Genomic DNA, 9,546 nt, shown 5'->3' with positions numbered 1-9,546 from the left:
AGCAGCTGAAGCCGCCATGACTCCTCTACGTCTTGCCCTAGGGGCAGGGACAAGACTGCGCCCTTCCTTTCCAACAGAGTTCCAGACTGACCTTTTACTTGCTCTTTGGCATTTATGGGTTGGTAAGTATGGAAACCACCACAGCTGCTGGTGATTCACTCTCCTGAAGTCTGCTCTAGCTGCGCTGGTCGGTACTTTCCTGAGGCCAAAACTGCATGGCTCACACAGGGCTGCACTCCGCTCCTAGTGTGCTTCAATGGACCCTTCCCATAGGCCTGCTGGACTGCCTTCATTGGGAGATTTGTTTCTCTCTGTCACTTTTTGGGTTCTGTAGCTCTAAAATTTGTTTAGAGTCATATTATATAGGTATTTGAGGTGATTGTGGGGGGAGCCCATGGAATTTTCCTGCTTCTATGCTGTCATCTTGGCTCCACACACCCTGCTCCCCCCCCCCCAAAGCAGGCTTATTTTAAAAAGAGAACAGCTGGAATTTTTTTTTGAGTGGGGGGGAGGGGGAATGAGGAAAGGGAGACAGAGATGGGGTAGGAAGCAAGAAGCATGGAATAAAAAACAAATGCAAACATAAGCTGTTTTGTTAATTGTCTTATAACTGCAACAAACCAGAACATAGGGTTCCTGTAAAACAATAACACAATAAAGGAGTTATGGAAATGTTCTTATGGCAAGGCTAAGGTTTTCTTTCTCTAGTGTTTGGAATTTAAACTGCTGTTTTTTGAATGGATGATTGATGGAATACCCTGGTGGTGTCAAATTGGAGCCTGCAAAAAACTCCAGAGTGCAGCCTGAACCAGATTAAAATATAATTGGGAAGCATTTACTAAAATGAATAAAAATATGATACAACATAGATAATGTTAATTTGTGGTTTTCTAAGTCAATATGCAGCCTACAGGAATCTGCTTTTATTTGAGTTTGACACTATTGTTACAATCCATGCTCTTCTAAGACTTGAACAAAAAAATTGAAACTTGTCCCAGGTATAAAGAGATGAAATGTTTGTTTAGTCTCAGGTTTCGGTTAATTGTTGATGTTCCTCTCCACAATACAATACCCCATGGGGTTATACTTTTTGTCAAACTCCTTGTTAAGGGCTGCTATGTCCTACTCTGTGTTATACTTCTGAGCCTGAACAGCACAGTCTAGAGACTCCTAATGAAAGCCTTCTTCTATGTTTACATTTGAAATTACAGCCTTGCAGTCACAATTAGTAAGTGTCATTATGAAGCAAAACTGGCTAGACATTCAGTCTTTTTAAACTTGTTCCTTGGCTAAAATTTGGGGAGAGGATGAATCCCCCCCCCCCAAATACCTCTCTCTTCCAGTGGTGTCAAACTGAAATTTATTTTGCTAAACATTTCCCAATTATATTTTTATCAGGTTCTGGCAGAAGTTCTGACTTCTTTTGGCTCTTGGGCAGAGTTTAACACCTTTGGCTAGACAAAGACCTTCTTTCTGATCTATACTTCCACCACCTCATTTTTGTGTAATAGGCTCAAGCTTTGCCCCAGGCTTCTACTTTCTGGAGACCTGAATTTGGCTATAGCAAATACTAGCTCCCTAGCCTAAAGGAAACTACCCCGTCCTAACCCCAGTCTACATGAATCTCTTTTTCTGCTATTTCAGACAGTTTATGAATGCAGATTATTAATTTTTAAAAAGCATCACAATAAAATGCTCCTACATATAACTGGTATCACCAGGTCAGAATCAGATACTGACTACTAGATCAGACAATAGTAACTGATCCCCCAACCCAGTAGTTTCCCACATTGTTCTAAGAAGTACTTTCAACCACCAAAAAAAAAAAAGCGTTGCGAATACTCAGGGTAATTTAATATATTATTTATCACATTTTCTTAGATTTATCCATTAAATGTTTATAATAATCACAATGTACAAAATTTCCAGATTAAATTTTATTATATAAATATAATTGTTAAATATGAAATTTTATTCTACCTATAATTATGAAAGCTCTAAATGCAAAATTATAAAATAAACACTTGTAACATCTTAATCATGCAATTACACAGGAGAGGGTAACAAGACAGCTATTCTGGTTCAGTGTATAGACCACAAATGAAGGGATATACATGCATCTTACCATTCCTTGGGACTTGATTTTGTGCTGTAATGTGGAAACCTTGGTGGTGGTTTGGAAACAATTTGATGACTGGTTGAGAAACTGAAAGAACACTTATAAAAAGTAGTCAGAATTTCATGCAATTATTTACTGCTTAAGGAAGTGGGCAGACTTGGAGTCGGGAAGACCTGATTTCAAATCCAGCCCAAAGCTGTGTGACCCAGGGCAAGTAACTTGACTTCTGTCTGACTCAGCTTTTTTATCCATAAAATGAGGATAATAATAGCACCTATCTCTCAGGGTTGTTGTGAGGATCAAATGAGATAATAATTGTAAAATGTTGAACACAGTGCCTGGCACATAGTAAAAGCTATATAAATGTTAATTATTATTATTAAGGTACCATTAAAGAATTTTTAGCTTGAACTCCTTGGATCATCATCATGTGAACCACTAAATAGGTCTTCCCTAATCAATATTTTAGTTCTGCATATCTTGGCTAGTCACTACCTCTTTTTCTAGTACATTTTTCCTTTGGAAACCTTTACCTTCAATGGTAGCAATAGGTAAAACACAGCCCCTAGGGTCGTCAGTTCCTTGCTCAAGACTTCATAGACTTTGGCAATACTTTATAGTTTTCTTCTGGCAGTAAAATATATACCTTGGGAATCACCAGAAGAAGGTAGTAGTCATATGTTTTGACTAGTCTTAATAATTTCTCTTTTATGTCTTTAAATACATTTCTTGGGAAGACAATAGCCATCTCTCTTGTTAGTACATTGCCAAATAGTTGTCTCAGTACCCTTGAGGAAGGTGTCACCAAGCACCATACCATTACCCTTCTGTTTTTCCTCTGTCTCTTACTGGACCACCTCTTATCTGATAATTTTTGTGGTTCTATTTTATTCCTTGGCAAAAAAAAGTGTTGCTTCTTCTTTAGAGCACCCTACTTACCTTTCAGAAGAGCCTCAAATTTGTTAGTTTAGCTCCAAGTTTACAATTGTCATTTCCCCTTCTTCCTCCTCTAGGTAATACTCTTTCACTCTTCAACCTCTTGTCTAGGGTCAACTTTATCCCTGGTCACTTCAGATCCCTTCTTTCCTCCTCTTCCCCCAACTGAAGCCATATTTCCATTTTTGAAAAAATTTCAGTATTTCTGATTAATTGCAATGTAGAAGCCCTTCTTTTAGTAGGGGGGTTAGCCTACACTTAGAACACAGATAGCAGTCACTTGGCTATGTCAGAAATACAAACATTGCATACTCTGTACAAGGGATATGGACAGAGATTGGTTCTGTGATTTCACTGGTATAAGGAATTGTCTCTACCAATGGAGACTGGTACCTTCTCTGCCAATTACAATCTTAGAGAATTGTCAAGTACACTGAGAGTTAAGTAGCTAGCCCTCACCCAGTGTTATATGGTCAGTATGTGTCAAAGGCAGGGCCTTGAACCCAGGTCTTTCTATTTCCAAAGTCTGCACTACATCTAAGTCATGCTGCCTCTTATTCAATATAAGTCACTACAAAATTCTCTCTGTTCTCTATACTGGTTGACATTTCTATCTTGACTTGAACTTCTAGTCAATTATTATACTTTACCTCCCAAACACTTTACTAAAATCTTTATAACCTTTAAAAAAATTTAGTAACTTGATATCCACACCCAACTATTTCTTTGTGCATAAAACAATTTGACAGCCACACTAAACCTTCTTCTATGAAACTTTTTATTTGTTTCATTAACTGGTTTGTTTTGTTTAGCTTTTCTTACTTTACCTTGAAAACTTCAGTATATAGATTGCTGACCTGAAGTCAAGAAGACCTAAGATTAAATCTAACTTCAGACACTTCTTTATTGTATGACCCTGGGCAATTCACTTAACTTCTGTTTGGCTCAGTTTCCTCAACCATAAAATGGGGACATTAATAGTACCTATGTCCCAGAATTGTCATGAAGATCAAATGTGATCATATTTGTAAGGCAAGTAGCATAGTGTCTGGAACATAGTAGGTACTATATAATTGCTAGCTATTAATGTTACTTTTATTATTATCATCCTCTTTCTCCTTCAAAATTCTCTCACAAAGGACAGAAGCTAAAAGTAAAACTTGAACCTACAGATTATCTTTCTCCATATTTTACTCTATTTCTTCCAAATTTCTCTTCCCAAACTTGATTTCTGTTCTTCACAAGTCCAAACGCTTCTAAATCACTTTCATAATTTCATTCCCATCTTCATACAGCTCAAATACCTTCTCTTGCTCTTTTCCTCCACAGAAACAAGAAGTAAAATAGAAATTATTTTGATTGATAAAGCCATCCCTCATGAACTTGGTTAACATGATTCCATTCTCAAACCCTGACCAACTCCTTGGTGAACCGATAAAATTCAGCTTCTGAACCTGTAATCTAAGAACTAGACCCTGGACTCCAGCAAAGTACAAATATGTTGTATATGCTTGAGAAGCCCACCAGTGAGTTTTTCTCTCTCATTAACTTCAGCGAAAACTATCTTAATATTGCATTTTTGTTGATTAATGGTTGAGACAACTTCTCAATAGTTAAATGCATATAAGAAACTTGCTTTTAGATATTTTAAATTAGATTGCCATTGGGCATCTAGAACTCAAAATTTCCAAAACAATATGATGAGGTCTAGGAGTGCTAGGTACCCTGAAAGGCAAGGGTGCAGGGCATGGGTCTGCCTTGAAAGAATTCAACCACTCAAGCCTCTTTTCAGTTCACATAACAAGTTTATTAAGACACTGGTTAGGTGGCCAAGATTCCTAGTGAGTTTGCCATATTTGTGATGCCAATACAAGCAGGCCAGATTTTAAGAATATGCACATTTGATTAGGATAAAATTGATATTTTTATACAGAAAGACTGTGGGAAGATCTAGATGGGAATAAGGAGTGGCAAGTTGCCTGGGATGGGGCAGGTGCCTTGGGTAGAGGAACCAGTGATCTGGGCTACTGAAATGTTTGGGAAAATTCAGGGACCAGGTTACTTTCAAAGACATGGTCTTTTCCTTTTACAGATTCAGATCCCCCCATCAGTAACAAATTATCTTTCACTTCAAACTCATCCTTCTTCCAAACTGCCTTATTATTGTTGAGGGTACTACCATTCTTCTTGTCATACAGATTTGCAATCTTGGTGTCATCTTCCATTCCTTACTCACTCACTCACCCCAGCATATCCAGTCAGTTGCCAAATCTTATTATTTCTATCTCCTTAACATATCTCACATAAATTATCTCCTTATCCCTCATATGTTGTTCAGTCATGTCTGACTCTTAATGACTACTGATTTTGGGTTTTCTTGGCAAAGTAAATAGAGTGATTTGCCATTCCTTCTCCAGCTTATTTTATAGATGAGGAAACTGAGGCAAATGAGATTAAGTGACTTAGGGTCACATAGCTAGTACGTGCCTGGGGATAGATTTGAACTCAGGAAGGCTCATTTTCTTCACTCCAGGAGCGCACTCTATCCATTGCCCCATCACTGTATAGACAACACCTGTATTCATGTGATCATCTTCTCTTGTCTGGAATAGTACAAGAGGCTCCTATCTGATTTCCATACCCCAAGCCTCTCCCTACTGTAAAATTAAAAATTGATTTTAATCCTATTTCTAAGACTATCAAGCTGCCACAGGTTTAATACTCTTCCCACACCCTATGAGTCTTAACTCCTAGCCCTTTTAACCTCACCCTTCACCTACATTCTAGAGAAACTTGCTTAAAGGTCAAACTTTTGTCTTGTAATTACTTCCACCCTTTATTCAGGTAGCTTCCAGTCCTTTGAGTCTCAACTGTTATTTTAATTTTTATCTCTACCCTGGTATTGTACACCTTTGTAACTTCACCCACCACCCACTTAACTCAAATTCAAGTTGATTCAATAAAAGTCATTACAGAATACACTCATGTCTTGCAGACAAATCTTGTCACATGAGAATTACTCCCATTTTTCAAAGAGGAAATAATGGGGAGGAGCTCGGGTAATTCTTAATCTACCTTCTTATTAAAATGTCTACCAATTGGGATTGTCCATTTTTTGTCCTTTGTTTTCCCAGAGGACCAATGACATCACAGGGTAATATCTTTTACTTGTTCTTAATCCAGCTAGATTTAAGTGAGACAGAGTTGCACAAAATCAACCTCACTCTCTCTTCCAAAATCATTGGCTTGGGGAATGGCTAAACAACTTGTGGTACATAAATGGAATGAAATACTATTGTGCTATAAAAAATGACAAGCAGTGCCTTAAGATTTCAGAAGAACCTGGAAAGACTTAGATGAACTGATGCTAAGTGAAGTGAGCAGAACCAGGAGAACATTGTACATAGTAACAGCAACTGTTGTGTGATGATCTGCTGTGAATATCTTAACTCTTCTCAGCAATACAATGCTCCAAGACAATTCCAAAGGACTCATGATGGAAAATGCTCTCCACATCCAGAGAAATAATTGATGGAGTATGAATGCAGATCAAAGCATACTATTTTAACTTTTAGCTTTTTCATGTTTTTTTTTTCCTCCCTTTTGGTCTATTTTTTCTTTCACAACATGACTAATATGGAAATTGTTATGTGATTGTAAATATGTAGCCTACTTAAAATTCTTACCTTTTTAGGGGGGAGGAGAGGAGAAAGGGAAGGAGAAAATTTCGAATTAAAAATTTTTAAATTAATGTTAAAAATTGTCTTTACATGTAATTGGAAAAAAATAAAATACTATTTTTAAAAAGAAAAGAATTAAAAAAAAAACCAAAGTCACTGGATTCCACTGGCAAGACAAAAGTCAAGATGACTGCTCTAGGATGCAGTGGATGACATTGGTGTCTTGGATGTCTGACCAAGCTCTCGGCGCTGCACAGCACCAGCTTCAACTGCCTTCATGGCTGTCGGAACACATTGTTCTCGTCTACACCATTCCACCCAGGGAGAGGTGCATGCCTGCAGTAGACATCCCCCTAACTCACCAATGGGTATGAGGCCTGTTGGTTACCTTCTACCTGGTTTAGCCCATCTGCCAAGATGGTTTTGCTGGGGTGTGGACACTGTGCATGCTACAGCTTCTTAGAACCATAGGTGAGAGCTGACTGACTGGTTGGACACCAAAACTGGATGGATGGCTCGTTAAGCCTTCACACCAGAGGAGCTACTCCTCCCTTGACACCTCATATACCCATTTGCCAGGGGAGGTCCAAATGATGTCCTGTCAGGCCATTCAGAAGGAAAACATACCTAGGTTTAAAAAACCCTGTTAGCACTCACTCAGGCCCTCACTTTGGTCATTGACACAATGAGTTTGTAATTACTAGCCTAATAAATTGATTATGCACAGAATCTTGTCTCTCAGTTTAATTTTCAATTGTAGCACTACTTTGACCTATTCCCCCCCACACAGCTACCAAAGTAATTCTCATAAAGTGTAGTCTTGACTATGAAGCTAGGTGATGCTAGTGGGTAAGAGCACTGGACTTTGAATAAGGAAGACCTGAGTTCCAATTCCACCACAGATGCTTAGCACAGTACCTGGCACATAGTAGGTACTTAATAAAGATTAATTGAATTGAATTGAACTTGAAGATTTAAATGGATCATTCATTTCACTGAATCACCAGTACAGATCATAAGCATCTCTGCCTTCTTATCCTCTGGGGTTCTTGTCCACAGCTTAAAAATTTTCAAGTGAGATCTGTCTGATGCTACAGAGGCCTGCTTCTGGTTACTGTAATTTTATGTGGATATCAGTGCAGGACTTGGGCTTTCTGTCATCCTTTATTTTTGCTACTTGACTGGATCACCTCTTTTTCTGGTCATAAGACCTTCAAGATACCATTTATGCCATTTCTCAATTTCTCACATAACCATCCTAGGTAATAATCAAATCAAATAAATAAATCTGTGATCTCATCCACTTGCATGTTCTCTCCAAGGATGCAGATTGTGACTCATGCTTCCTTGTCCATCCTGTACACATCCTTCTATAAGTTTGCCACAGGAAGTCTACCCAGAATGCTGGGGGTTTTCCTCACTTTTTCCTCACATTTCATGGATATCAATGGAGCATACACTAGTTATTTCTTGCTCTCCCTCTGTGATTAACCAATATTTTTTGATCATACATTTACATATTGACATCCATAACTGCTTCTTCTTTGTGTTTCATCATTTGTTTTGTGTTACAACTGACTCATACCCACCATATCTCTCCATTGCCTTCTTAGTGATACTCTTTTTAAAATTCACACAGATGGTAGTGTTCCATGATTCATAGCCATGTATGTGTGGTTATGTGTCTTGGTAATAGCCTAATTATGTCTACCACGATTTTTTTCCGTGGCCCTTTGAATCACCTGAAATGTTAAGTAGTATGATCTCATGATGCTCTATGATTTGTAGCCATATAGAATCACTAGGAAAATATTTGAGAAACCTTTGAGGATCTATGATTTTGTCATTTGAATTCTCTCTCTGTAGTGTACAATTTCTCTATGCCTCTTCCAAATTGTTCCTAATATTTCCTTCTCTCCTCTTAACCCTGATGACTTCACATCCTTGTTCAGGGTGTTGACTAGGCACAGAATACCCTCTTATCCTCACTGCTTGCTGAATTCCCACCCATTCTATCCTTTAAAGCTCAGTTGATATGTCACTGCTTCCAGGAGAGTTCCATGATCTCCTTGTAAGTATAACTACATTGCCATGGAAATGCTATCCTAGAAAGGTCCATTCCAAAATGCCCCTAGCAAGTAGACTCTGGAGTAGAGAAAACAGGTTACATTCAACACTACCCCAGAATTCACCAGATAGTGACCTTTTAATAATGATAATGATAATGATGATAGATTTATATATTTATCACTTTAAGGTTTGCAAAACCCTTTACAAATATCTAATTTGGTCTTTTTAGAATAGGCACTTCTAGGATGACATCTCCCTGGAAACATGGGTTATATGAGCAATGGCTTTCCTCTTCACACTTCTCATTTGCTTTTTTAAAAAAATGCTTATCTCTAATTTATTTATCACGTAATATTGTATATACTAGCTATCCTTTTTGGTTTTCTATGCTCCTTCTATGCTACAAGCTTAATTGAGGGCAGGGACCATATCTTTGCTAAATTAAATCAAACATACAAATATAATATTAACTGTTCCTAAGAGGACAGTGAACTGTAAGACTCATGTGTCATGGCAGGAAAAAATATTAATGTAACCTCAGACTTGAGTTCAAATCTAATGTCAGGCCCTTACTTATTAGCTTATCTGTGTCACCCTGTGCAAGTCATTTAACCTTGTTTGCCTCAGTTTCCTCATCTGTAGAATGAACTAGAGAAGGAAATGGCAAAGCACTCCTGTATCTTTGCCAAGTAAACCCCTAATGGGGTCAGTAAAGGTAAGACACAAGTGAGATGACTGAAC

At 38.0% G+C, this 9,546-nt stretch overlaps 1 pseudogene; it reads right to left on the bottom strand.

The window, feature by feature from the left end:
* Positions 1-962: 962 nt before the first annotated feature.
* On the bottom strand, positions 963-1,239 carry LOC138144323 (dynein light chain 1, cytoplasmic-like; annotated as a pseudogene).
* Positions 1,240-9,546: the final 8,307 nt, after the last annotated feature.

The sequence above is a fragment of the Petaurus breviceps genome, unplaced genomic scaffold (assembly GCF_028583685.1).
Source record: "Petaurus breviceps papuanus isolate PSGF00001 unplaced genomic scaffold, PetGlider_PUasm1.0 90696, whole genome shotgun sequence".
Classification (NCBI taxonomy): Eukaryota; Metazoa; Chordata; class Mammalia; order Diprotodontia; family Petauridae; genus Petaurus; species Petaurus breviceps.
Note: the sequence above shows the minus strand (reverse complement) of the source record. Positions and strands in the feature narration are given on the sequence as shown.